Genomic DNA, 13439 nt, shown 5'->3' with positions numbered 1-13439 from the left:
ATTACAAATGTACCAAAAAGATGTTAATATTTCACTTCTGTTCTTGGATTTTCGTCACAATAAAATACACTGAACATAATCTTCACAAAAGTTATTTACAAAAGTTTAAGCTATTGCCATTATAAATTACAATAACTTTTATTTAAGTATTCATTATTAAAAAAATTAAAAGCCATTGTTATTTGTAATATCATTACATGTAAGTCACGTAAATACAACACATATTGCATTACAAATGCTATAAGTGTCACATTTGCGAAAGTTATAACTATTGGCATTGTAAATGACAAAACTATTAATTTAGCTATTTTCAAAAACAAAACATAAATAAAAAAATTGTCATTTACAATACCAATGGCTCAAACTTTCCTAATACGAGACCTATTGCATTGCAAATGCTTGTCTTTCTAGATGTAATGCATCATTGGGAAAGCCTATACATCTAAAAGGTGAGACGTACTGACTTTTCCAATGTGTGTTCAAAATGGTTGTAAACCTCCTGTTCCTTGTGTAGCTCCGGACAGAGCCTCGGCTCTCTGGAGTTACACTATGTGGAAGATGCTCAGATTACCTGTCCAGGTCCTATCCCAGGCTGTCTGATGGTATTAAGGACTCCCTTTTAGAAGTTGCTTAGGTTTCCCTCCATAATGGTGATGCTCTGTCTTGCATGGTCCAGTCACTGGAAAAGGCTCCATCTTGTCTTATTTGTTAGGCTGTGTGATAATAGGAAGCATTCCCTGGATAAGAAAGGAGGCATCTTGTCGCTAAGATTTTAACATTGTAGTGTGTCGTGGGGAGAGGGTCTCACTCACTGAACAAGGAACCTTCTCTGGTGTCTTGGTTACTCCTTTAGTCCACACTCCTTGATAGAAGGGGATCATGGAGGGATGTATGACCTTACTCTGCCTGTTGCATCTTCTCACTTACAGTGTAATCTAGAAATCCTTCCACACACATGTCTATATGAAGATTTAAATGTTTCACTACATGGAAATAGATTTTTGTGCTGGACTCTGCATTTCTGCTTATTCAGTGTTTCTTTTCTTAATTTAACAGATGAAATGAATGCCTTAATAAACACAAACGGTAAAGGCATTAATCATCACTCGTTTAGGAAGTGATTTAAAAACAGTATACCTTGAAATATCTTCCCTTGAAGGCTAATGCCTCGTCAAAGTCTTTTTCTACAGCAGAAAACCCAAACTGCCCAGTGAGGTCTGTACTTGGATGTTAGGCATTAGCTGATATGCACAGAAGACATAAGACACTGACATACTAAAGCAAGACTGAGCTGCTCATTATGAAGGAAGAGCTAACCTGGTATCAGAAGTAACACTCAGAAGAGGAACCATATGAATATCTAGAATGTGGAAACACATTTATTAGACAGAGAGAGAAAGAGCAAGTGTGACATAAGAAACTTCATGCTGGAGAAAAACCATATTGATGGACTGACTGTGGAAAAGTGTCCCTTGCAATGAAAGCCCTAATGCAGCATCCGAGTGTCCACGTAGAGGAGAAAACCTATAAATGTACAGAATGTAATAAGGCATTTATTACCAAAGGAGGCCTAATGAAACATCACAAAGTGCACCCTGGGGAGAAACCATATAAATGCACTGAATGTGACAAAGCATTTATAACAAATGGAGAGCTAAAGCAACATTGTAGAATCCACACTGGAGAAAAACCATATCAATGTACAGAATGTAATAAAGTGTTCCAAAGGAAGGAAACTCTAAAGCAGCATCAAATGATCCAAACTGGTGAGAAACCGTATGAATGTACAGAATGCAACAAAGCATTTAAAAGAAATGGAAAGCTAAAACACCATCAGAAAATCCACACTGGGGAGAAACCATATCAATGTACAGCGTGTGACAAAGCATTTATAAAAAATGGAGAACTAAAACGACATCAGAAATTCCACACTGGGGAGAAACTGTATCAATGTACAGAGTGCGTCAAAGCATTTGTAGGAAATAAGGATCTAAAACATCATCAGAAAATCCACACTGGGGAGAGACCATATCAATGTACAGAGTGCGACAAAGCATTTATAACAAATGGATTGCTGAAGAGACATCAGAAAATCCACACTGGGGAGAGACCATATAAATGTACAGAACGTGACAAAGCATTTATATCAAATGGAGTGCTAAAACAACATCAGAAAATCCACACAGGGGAGAAACCATATAAATGTACAACATGTGACAAAGCATTTATAACAAATGGAAAGCTAAAACAACATCAGAAAATCCACACTGGGGGGAAACCTTACCAATGTACAGAATGTAATAAAGTGTTCACATGGAAGCCAAATCTATGGCGGCATCAAATGATCCACACTGGTGAGAAACCATATGAATGTACAGAATGCGTCAAAGCATTTATAATGAATAGAGATCTAAAACGTCATCAGAAAATCCATACTGGGGAGAAACCACATCAATGTACAGAGTGTGACAAAGCATTTATAACAAATGACAAGCTAAAACAACATCAGAAAATCCACACAGGGGAGAAACCATATCAATGTACAACATGTGACAAAGCATTTATAACAAATGGAAAGCTAAAACAACATCAGAAAATTCACACTGGGGAGAGACCATATGAATGTACAGAATGTGATAAGGCATTTATAGCAAATTGAGATTTAAGGAAACATAAAAAAATCCACACTCGAGAGAGACCATATCAAGGTACAGAACGTGATACAGTATTTAGAATAAATAAAGAGCTGAAGCGACATCAAATAGTCCACCCTGGAAAGAGAACATTCAACTGCACGCAATGTGACAAGACATTTATTAAAAAGTAAAATCTAATGCAACATCAGAAAGTCCACACCGGGGCGAAACCCTATGTATGTACTGAATGTGACAAAGCAACCATATCCATGTATGGAATGTGATATGGTTGTGCAGAAAGAAGACCAACACTTATTTTTATTCTTTATTGTTTGATTACTTAAAATCTTACAATATTACCGATACAAAACATATACTATAATCTTAAAAACCATTAAAAACAATTACATAAAAAATACATTACAAGTTACTAAGCCTCAAATTTGGACTTAGTCTCCCAATTTTGCCTTAACTCTCAGTAAAAATTTTACGAAGGCAGAGTTCATACTTATATCGTTGGAGTGCAGACACCTTATCAGTGCGTGCCTACATGTCCTTATTCCTCATATATTAAAAGATGGTTTCAGTAAAGTTTTTCTTTCAATCTGAAATCCAGGTCAGATACATAGCAGGTGGGCAACATTCTCCTCTCCATTTTTACACAATCTGCATACTGTACACCCCTCCATTTTTTTCCACGGGGGAAGATGACTAAGGCCCGGGAGTATGCCAAATCTTGCTTTAACAAGAACTTGCTTATTTTTTTTCTGACCAAGGTATTTCCAGATACTCTTGTACCTTCTTTTTTGTATATCCATTTATTATTGGCCATGCATGTTTTCTTATTGCCAGCATTTCTTTGTCATTTACAAGCGACAGTTGGTTTGTTGTTTGTTTAATTATCTTTTTGAATGATGCTTTGCTTATTGTGTTGTTCCAAATGGCATTACCGCAAACTCTTCTAGCGCTTTTTTAAGATAATTCCAGGCTGGTGACTTTGCATTGTTATTTATTTCTTGCCATAGTAACTGTGACAACTGATTCTCCTAGTCGTTTTTTATCCGATTCCATGTTTTGATAAATTGGCCCATTCTTGCATAGTACTGGTTATTTAGTCCAAATTCTAGTCTAATTTGTGCAGGCAAGGCATTGTTTGGAAGATAAAAAAGAGATTTAAATGTTTTGGATAGAGCATTATTTATTATTACCGAATCTTTCCCCATTAATGCCTCGCTACCGTATGTAAGGGTCGGAAGAAGTTTTGCCGCTATAATCTTTAAAAGGGGACGATATGTGAGATTACCAAGTGATTTCTGCAGGATCCTGAATGCTGCTGTCAAAGCATTTGCCTTCCTTTGTATGTCCATTTTTTGTGGATGATAATTTCCCTTTTCGTCGAATAATACACCCAAATACCTATATACTTCAACTTGCTCAAGTTGGGTGTTATCCATATACCATTTGCTTTTGTGTCTTAAATTTAAATTGTTAGTGACCACCATGATTTTAGTTTTGGTTTCATTTATCACCATTTCGTTTTCCTTTGCGTATATGGATATTCGATTAATTAGACGCTGTAATCCAACTTTAGTTTGGCTTAGAAGGATGGCATCATCTGCATATAATAGATTAGAAATGTGTTTGCAGGCTAGTTTCGGCAGGTGTGTGTTTGTTTCATCCAGGAGCACTGTCAGATCTGCTAGAAACAAGTTAAAAAATAGGGGGGCCAATACACATCCCTGCTTAAGACCTACATTTGGGATTTCTTGTGTTAATGTTTGGCCATCCCCCATCCTTGCTCTGACCCACGTTTTACTGTGGAGAAGTTGAATCAGTTTTATTAATTGTGTTGGAATATTTTTTTGCTGCAGCTGCTTCCATAGGAGGTTTCTTTGGATGCAATCAAAGGCAGATTTAAAATCTACAAAATATAAATACAACGGCTGTTTGGCTCTGATTGATTTGTCGATTAATAGAGATAATGCTAGAATGTTTGTTGTAGTTCTGAGGCCTCTAATAAAGCCAGTCTGGTTCGGAGGCAATACCTTATTTTCTATTGCCCATTCATTTAGATTGGTAAATAAAATCCCTGCAAACAATTTAGCATCTGTATCTTGTAGGGTGATAAGAATATAATTTTCAGCGAGCGTCCAGTCTCCTTTTTTAAAGATTGGCGAGATTAAGGATCATCTCCATGATTCAGGAATAACGCCTGTCTGTACTATTTCTTTAAATACTTTTACAAGATATCCTGACCATAGATCCGGATTTTCTTTATAGAGAGCAAACAGAATTCCATTTGGTCCTGGTGCCCCGTCTTTTTGTTTCTTGATTAATTTCATGAGTTGAGTTTTTGATATATCAATTTGATCTTCAATCTCATACTCTGGTCTATTTATAGGCTGTGTTTTGTCCTATGTTTTTATTTTTTATTTTAGATTTAGATGTTTATCAAGGAAACTAACCCATTCTTGCTCCGTTAATGTCGATGATACCACAAATTTATTTGGTCGCACTAGGCCAATAATGATTTTCCAGAATTCTCTTGAGTTTGCTTGATTGCTTGCAAAAAATAGTTTTGACCAGAACACTTGTTTAGCTTGATTTTTTTCATTCCATATTAGTTTCTTCAAGTTTTGATTTATAGTTTTTAATTTACTCAGTATTTCGTCATTATCCGTAAATTTTATAATTTGTCTTCTTAACTTATTACGAGTTCTTTTCAATTTAGTTATTGTAAATGGAAGATTTATATATGGCTTCAGTTCGACTCCTTGCTTATTTTGGTTCCTCTTATGTATTTGTGTGCGAGCTTGAGGCTTGACCAGCTTCCGTGTGAAATTTACTCACTGTTCAATCGGCGACTCTGACGTTCTATCATTAAAGCAATTCTCTATAAGTTTCTGCACTAGATCATTCATCTCGTCCTTGTTCTGGACACTCCAAATAAGTTTCTTATAATTTATCGTTCCAATGTGACCTGACAGATTGGTATAGCTGGTATGTATTACTCCTGATGTTTGTAGTAATTATCTGTTGGCAATGGTCGCTGTCTGAAACCTTCTCCAGTTAGTATGAGGAGATATTACGAAAGATGTTAAGTGATCCCATTGTGTAGTCAATCCTTGTCTTTGCATTGTGCGAGTGATACGTATATGCTGGAGGAGTATCTGATTTAAATCTCCCATTAAGGATTCGTAAGCCCATCGCTTCTATATCCTTGACAAATTGTGTTCCGATTTTGTCTCGGGAGGAGTTTGTTTCCATTCCTAAATCCTGATGGGGAATTGCCCATTGATGATCTTGTGATTGGGTAATATCGTCTCTGATAAAAGGTGCTAATAAATTCAGGTTAAAGTCCCCCGTCATCATGTAGTCTGCTAATGGGTCATCCAACATTTGTTCCAGCACCAAGTTATTAAGTGTTGCACACGATGATTTTCTACTACTTCTTGTTGGATGTATATATACATTAATCAAAGTTAAGGTCTTTGTTTTCTGATTACTTGTTTTGTATTTCAGCTTGACTATTAGAATGTGAGGGCTAATTGAGTCCAATTGCTCGTGTTCAGCCAGAAGGTCACTAGAGATAAATATTGCTAGCTCCCCACTTGGTTGGCCATATTTATGAATTTTATTTGCGTATTCAAAGTAACCTTTGTAGCCCTGTAGTATAAATGGATTGGTTTCCTATGTTTCCTGCAATAGGATGATCTGGCATGGGTGTGGAATAGAATTTATGTGAGTATTATAGATCTTACTTCCTACTCCATTTATGTTCCATGGACAAATCATAATTTTTCCGAGATCTTTTCCGTTCTTTGTCGGGACAGTGATTATGTTCCGTCATAGGTCCTTATTGCTATGTAATGTCAGAGCAATCCATTTTTCATTTATTCCTGATTTTTTTTCCATTTTCCTTTACAGTGATGTTGCTTCTACATTATAGGTAGATCCACCCCGGGCATTTTTTAGTAGGGTACAATTTTGCATGTTACACTTTACCTTCTGCGCCTGATTTACCTTACTAATGAGTGGTGTTGGGTAGACCTTTGGTGCTGGCTTACTAATAACTGTGCCCCAGGCATTAAATATTTTCATTTCATTTATAACTTGTTCTGCTATTAATTTTGAGTTTAGTGTAATTAATGTTGGTGCCTGGAGACCATCCTTATTAATCATAAATTCGATGGAGTCGATATCTTCACTCGTGATTTTAGCTAGAGACGGGATTGATTTAAATAGTCGATGAATGTTCCCTCTATTTAATATGTCTTGTTTGCCTCTTGAGTCAAATTCTGGTTTAAAAATAAGTTGGACCTGCTCATTAGATAGATGGTCATCGTATCTATCTGTTTCCATATTTTGTTTTGCCTTAAAGGTAATCTGCTTTACCCCATCACGATTTTCGATAACAAGTTGATCCCAGTCCGGCAATTTTGTTTTTAGGTCTGCTTTTGTTTAATGTATTTCTTCCGTCCTCTACATTTGTATTATATCTCTTGTGTGTTTCTAGTTTCCCATTAACATGTTGAATTTGTTGTTGACTTGTTTTTATAGTTTTGCTTTTAATGGAGAGCTATCATTCCATACCTGAGATCTATAGATGGTCAGGCAGGTATCACGTTCTTCCGCCTCTATTTCTAGTAAGTTGTCTTTAGGTTCAAGTGGGCTTGCTGTAATCCTTTGTTTTGCTGACTCTTCTGGCTGTTTACTTTTTATGAGCACCGGCACCTGCTCTATATTGAGCCCATTATCAGATGATTTTATTTTTCTCAGGTTATTACCTTCCTCTATTTTTTTTATTTTCCTTCCGCAACTGGCTCACTTTGGCTGTCATATTAGCTGTATTATTTTGTGCACTCAGTTGTTCAGTTGATAATTCTTTTTCAAATATGGAAAAATATTTATTGTTCATACTCTTTGTTATTGGTGAACTCTTTTTTTCTTCCCTTGGTAGTTCATTCCGTGATTCATATCCTTGAGTGTCCATAGATGTTAACAACTCTTCATCCTGTTGTATTACTGCGCAATTAAGATGTTTAGCCTTTTTTCTTGCTTTTATGTAATTTTTTCCTATGACGTTTTGACATGGTAAAACCGTGGGTATCTTGGTCTTTGATTTCTATACTGGTTATCTCACCACATGCCTGATCCAATGTTTCGAAGTCTATTGATGTTATTCTTTCGTCTTGTGTTTTGAGATTATCTGCAACTTTCTTGCTGTTGTTTGTTCTGGTCCTGCAATACTTTCAACACAGGTGGTATATTCCTTCTCGGTCTTCATATTGCAATTAGTTTTTTCTTTCATTTTTCCATTATCTTTTTCTTTTTCCCTTTGAAGGGTCTTTTTAGTATCTTCAATTATTATGTACAATACCTCTGGTATTGTTGATAGATTGTCTATAATAGGTGTACAAATGCAGTCTGGTCTATTTTTTCACTGTCACTTTGAGCTCTAACTATCAGGCCATTAAGTTGGGCAAGTTTTTTATCGATCCCCGCGACTGCATTTGCCATCACTTTAAGTAGATCTATTTGAATATCCATTTTATTAGATTGGTATGCTAGTGCTTCTAACGTCAGAGTAGAGGTTTGGTAGAAAATATCCCAAATCGTCCCCTTGTCTTGTTCTTTTATTCCTGTTCGATTAACTTGTGTTGGCTCTCCATTTTAATCTTCAATGGTTAATGAAGTTGAATATTCATTCATGGCCATGTTATTTATTTTTGAGTTGGTACCTCCCTTTATTTTATTTCCTGAGACATCCCCCCAGTTTACTTTGTACTGCTTTGTTCCGTTAAGATCGTCATTTTCATGAATGTTACTCCCTAAATTGCAGTTTTGATTTATCAATTGACTAGGCATTCTTTCCTCCGTGCTTGTCTGATGTCTTTTCATGATTTCTACGTTTACTTCTATAGGTACCATTGGCCTAGGTGGCAGTTTTCCTTCATTAATACCGCTCTGATTAACATCAGTATAACTTGTGTAGTGATTTATATCATCATGTAATACACCTGTTACACCCATTTCCTTTGGATTATCCTGTTGATTTGCATTGAAAGGTGAAGGTGAAGTTGTGCTTAGTACATCCTGATCTGTAAGTTGGAATTCGTTATCCTTTACTTCATCAATCTTAATTTGTGAGTTGCACTCTTCTTCCTGTTGAATGGATTGTATGACTTGGTTACTTGGTTTTTCACTACTAATAGGTTTGATTGGGGTTTGTAATTTAATTTGTTTCTGCATCTATTTGCATTGTCATTAAAACTCCGGTCGGATCTTTCATGAAGTGAAATTTATCTGCCACTTTTCCCGATTTCTCAAACATTATTGCAATCGGTGATACTAGTGACTGATTTACTCCTACGGCGTTAGCTTTTACCCTTTTAGCGCTTTCGGCATTTGTATTTTCTTTGCACGTCTTGTAATTGGTCCGGACGTCCTCTCTTTACCTGATCGCATAGTTCCGACCCTCTATTCCGAGATATTGGGTACTGCTGATCCTTTTTCCTATTTTTGTACCTGGATCGTTAACTGTGATTATTGGCTTTTGGCTACCCCGCTCTCAATCCCTCCAGGATCTCCTAGTAAAGGATATGTAGAGTATTTGGGGTGATTCCACTTGTTGCTCTGCACAGACCATTCAGTTGGCTACTAGCCTCTCCAACCAGTTCTCCGGCTATACACACCCCCTCTATTCTCTGTTCTCCTCTACTCCTTTTCTCAGACCCACTGCTCGGGGCTCAGGGGCTCAAAAGAAATTACACTCTCCCCCGTGATGCTCACTGTCACAGTTCACCAGGCCACTGTCCCAGCAGCTCCAAAGCCACACTTCAGTCTCCAGTCGCCTGTCCAGTCCCCCCGAAGGCTCCACGGAAGCTCCACGGCGATTCAGCGGCTCCTTGGCTATGGCCGCAGTCTCTGCTCACCGTTTCCTTTTCCTTTTCACTGTTGCTGGTGCGGGCCCTCCGTAAGCCGCACGCCACGCCTCCTGCCCGTCAATGCTCACCACCGGGCTCTGCGTCTTCGGGCTCCATGAAAGGGGGGTGACTCACCCAGCCCAGCCTGGCAACGGAGAACGGGGAACGGAGAACCAGAGACCGGAAAGCCACAAGCCACACGTGTGGTCTCGGTCTCAAACTCTGTCTCGGTACTCTGCAAAACGTGGACAGGGTCAATACAGTCCCTCAATGCCGTTTGGGACAGCCGCACTGAGGGCTCCAGTGCTCCCAACGTTTCAAAGCAAAATCGCAACTCCAGCCACGCTGAGGCAAGATTTGCGGCTCTGGCCGCGTTGGAGGGCGGCTCGCAGCCGCGTTCAAGCCAAGTTTGCGGCTTCAGCCGTGCTGAGACAAGGCCCGCAGCTCTGGCCGCATTGAAGGGCTGGCCGCGCTGGAGGGCGGCCCCCCGGCCCCAGCCGCACCCAAGCAGAGTTGCGCGCAGAAACAAGGCTTGCAGCTCCGGCTCCGGCTGCTCCGACCGCGTTGGAGGGCGGCTCCCGGTTCCTGCCGCATCAGCTGTGTCAACCGAATTCATCCGCACCAAGGACCAAGCACTGCGGCTCCGAGCCCAGCGACGAGCGACAAGGCACCAAAACACATCCAGGCAAGCAGCACCAACACAAAGAACCATCAACAAATCCACGCTGGGAGCAACACCATAGCAGGACTCTAAAAATCTACTCGCCCACTCGCTATGGAGAGTCCGATTTTATCAGGTCGGGCTATTTTTACTAGATACTAGTCTGTTGTTCTGGTGAATGAACTTAAGCAGGAAATAAACAGATATTCTGTTTATTCAGAAAGTGAATGAGCAGTAAAGATGCCTTTAAATCTTTTTATCTTAACACGTGCTGTCTGTTCAAGGACAGAGGTCAAGTGTCAATTTAATAAATGCTGCCTATCCAGGAAAGTTGTCTTTACTTGTCTTTCTATTACTAGTTAGTTTTTTGTCAAGTGAACTGTCTAACAATCATTGTGAAAGAAAAGGCTGTAGGATGTCAGGTTTTTTTTCTATCACAAAATTTAAATAGCTAGCAAATGAATAAGAGAAACATTCAAAAATATATCAGGAACTTCAAAAGAACATTTTTTTAAATTCAGAAGTGTGATGCAAAGATTTAAATTGGAGCAAAATAATCAGAACACTTTACTTGGTGTTGTACAATTGATAAATATTTGTAGAAACTTAATTCCGTGGGAAATTTTATACCAATTCCATGGAGAATCTGCTGATTACAAATGACAGTGTGCTAGCACTTCATGCTTTAGTTATTTATTTATTAAAAGTAATAGTTTTTAAATATGATTTGAGAAACATTCCTGGCCCCGCTCGGGTGATAATGCTGTTAATAAACAGAGAGGCAAGTCAGGGGTCTGTTGTATCCTGTTTGTGGCTAGATTTTCATTATATATTGAAGAAAAAATGTAGTCTAATAAATCAATAAAAATAGTTGTTTGTGTGGTATGCACGCCGAACTCGCGTTTTCGAAGGTGCTCTCACATTTAACATTGAAGAAAATGGAGGCTCGGTGAATGAAAATATTTGCCCGGGATCACATTTGAAACCACTTTGTGTATCAAGAGCATTGCATAGGTTGAGTAGATTATTTAAGTCAACAGACCTTCAGGTCTAGTAACTTTTTAATGATTTTTTCGAGGCCTGCACAGGAATATACCGAATGTGACAGAGCCATCATTACAAAGGGACTATTAATGCAACATCTGAAAATCCAGACTAGGAATAACTGAAGCAATAAATGTGACGAGGGGCTGATCAGATAGTCTGTATTGGCAGAAACAACTTTTTCATGCAAAGGGTTTTTTCACAGGAGGAACCTAATGTGCATTCCAGGGGAAAAACATCTGTCTTCAGTGTAACAAGACATTCATTACAAAGGAATAGTTAATGCTTGATCAGAAAGTATACTCTGGGGATAAGCCATTTGAATATTATAAATGTGTAAAAGCATTCCCTACCAACGCTCTAAGTTGAGTTATCGAAAAGGCCACCCTGGTTTAAGATATACTGATATTGAAGTCTTGATTTAGAAAAAGTCGTCGGTTGCTACGTCAGATAATCCACACATGCATGCACACAGATATCGGGTCATGAAATACATGAACAAAATGTGGGAAAAGGAACAGAAATAGTTAGTCATTGTAGGTGCTAAAGGATTAGTCAAGAAAAGGTCCCAACCCATCCCTTTCCCACAGAGGTGACAATATACAAACTCCAGAGAGCATCAAACTCTGACAGAATACAAATATTACAGAAAGCAACAGCTAGATGCCTTTCCCTGTTCCCAGCCTACTGTGGAATAATGACTATTTTGACTGGCTCGTAATAAAACCTGGCTCTGCTTATTTATTCAGTTATGTGGGATTTGTTCTGTAAGACCTTCTAGAGTTCGTGTCCACAGTTTTTGAGACATTTGTTGGCATTGGTGATTATAAAATTCCGAGTTTTTTACATAGGATCTTATGTTCCTGCTGTTTATCGTTGATATTTTGTTTCTATCTATAACACTACTAGTTGGGGGAGGACAAGTGGAGTTTTGCGGTCAGTTGGAAGTCAGATGCCACTGGTCTTAGTGGTTTGCAACCCCCGAAGTATATGTGCATCAGGTTTATGGTTTCATGCTGTCAGGAGCTGCTACCACATGTACAGACATTGCAGGACAGTCTGCTGGACAACCTGTGAATAAGAGGTCTCTACTTAGGGCATTGATTACAATCTTATATCTCACATGGAGGAAACAATTGTATTATTTCTACTTCTGTACAGTTTATCTTCTTAACATGCTGATCTGGAATAAAATGAACATCTGCTGAAATTGCCAACTGCAATCCTAGATGTTTGAACACAGTAAACGTTCTTATACCGTACAGTGTATATAGTTATTTACTTTTCTAAAGTGCTCTATTGTCCATTCAGGCTATGCCCGTGCAATAGAAAGAAAACAAATAAATCTGTTTGACTAAATAGGGCAAGACAAAGCAAAGGTCTTATCTCTCCGCGAACCATCTTCCAAAAGGATAAACTCTGTGGCCACCATTGGGGGGGAAAATGGGAGGGGGTTAATGAGGAGACTCAAATGGAGAATCTATGTTAAGAGGTCATGGAGAGGGACTCAAAATGTCAGCAATGTGTAGTGTGGAGAAGTGTGGCTCAATGGTTAGAGCGGCAGACCCTGATGCAGAGGTCTAGCCCGGGACCAGGGTTCAATTCCCCGCCTCGGCGGGTCTTGGGCTCAAAAATTCCACGGACCTGATAATTCTTGCCTCGGTGCCTATTCCAATCATGGAGTCCCACTCTGCAACTCTGGGCAATAGCTTGCTTAATCTCCACAACGGCCCCCACAACGCTAAGGATGCCTGGCCTCCACCTTGGGGGTGCCCAGGAGTAGACACCTCACAGGGAAAGCCAGGATGGGTTCCACAGCGGTATTCGTACAAACGCCTTGAGACCCTTGCGGGTGAGTAGTGCGCTATACAAGTATCAATTTTATTCACCCTACCCCTTAGTCTTATAAATGTGAGTTCCTGGTCGATGGACCCACGTAGTTTCTTCCAATGTAGTAAGAAACCAGATACTAGTACATGCTCTAGTATCCCCTCCCCCCTTGGTATTTTCAATGATGTTGATGTGGCAGACATTATATTCAATCACGATCTTTTCGATAATTATTTGTTTATTTTTTATTTAGAAGGTCTTATAAAGCACAAACATGACCGAAAATCATAAGAACACTGTACATGGGAAATTTTTTTGCTGTTACATGCATACGGGTAATAC

General features: G+C 38.9%; 1 pseudogene; it reads left to right on the top strand.

The window, feature by feature from the left end:
* The first annotated feature begins 1489 nt into the window (after nucleotides 1-1489).
* LOC144763056 (uncharacterized) overlaps nucleotides 1490-13439 on the top strand; it is an 875608-nt pseudogene continuing 863658 nt past the window's right edge.

This window comes from Lissotriton helveticus, chromosome 6, assembly GCF_964261635.1.
Source record: "Lissotriton helveticus chromosome 6, aLisHel1.1, whole genome shotgun sequence".
Taxonomy (NCBI): domain Eukaryota; kingdom Metazoa; phylum Chordata; class Amphibia; order Caudata; family Salamandridae; genus Lissotriton; species Lissotriton helveticus.
Note: the sequence above shows the minus strand (reverse complement) of the source record. Positions and strands in the feature narration are given on the sequence as shown.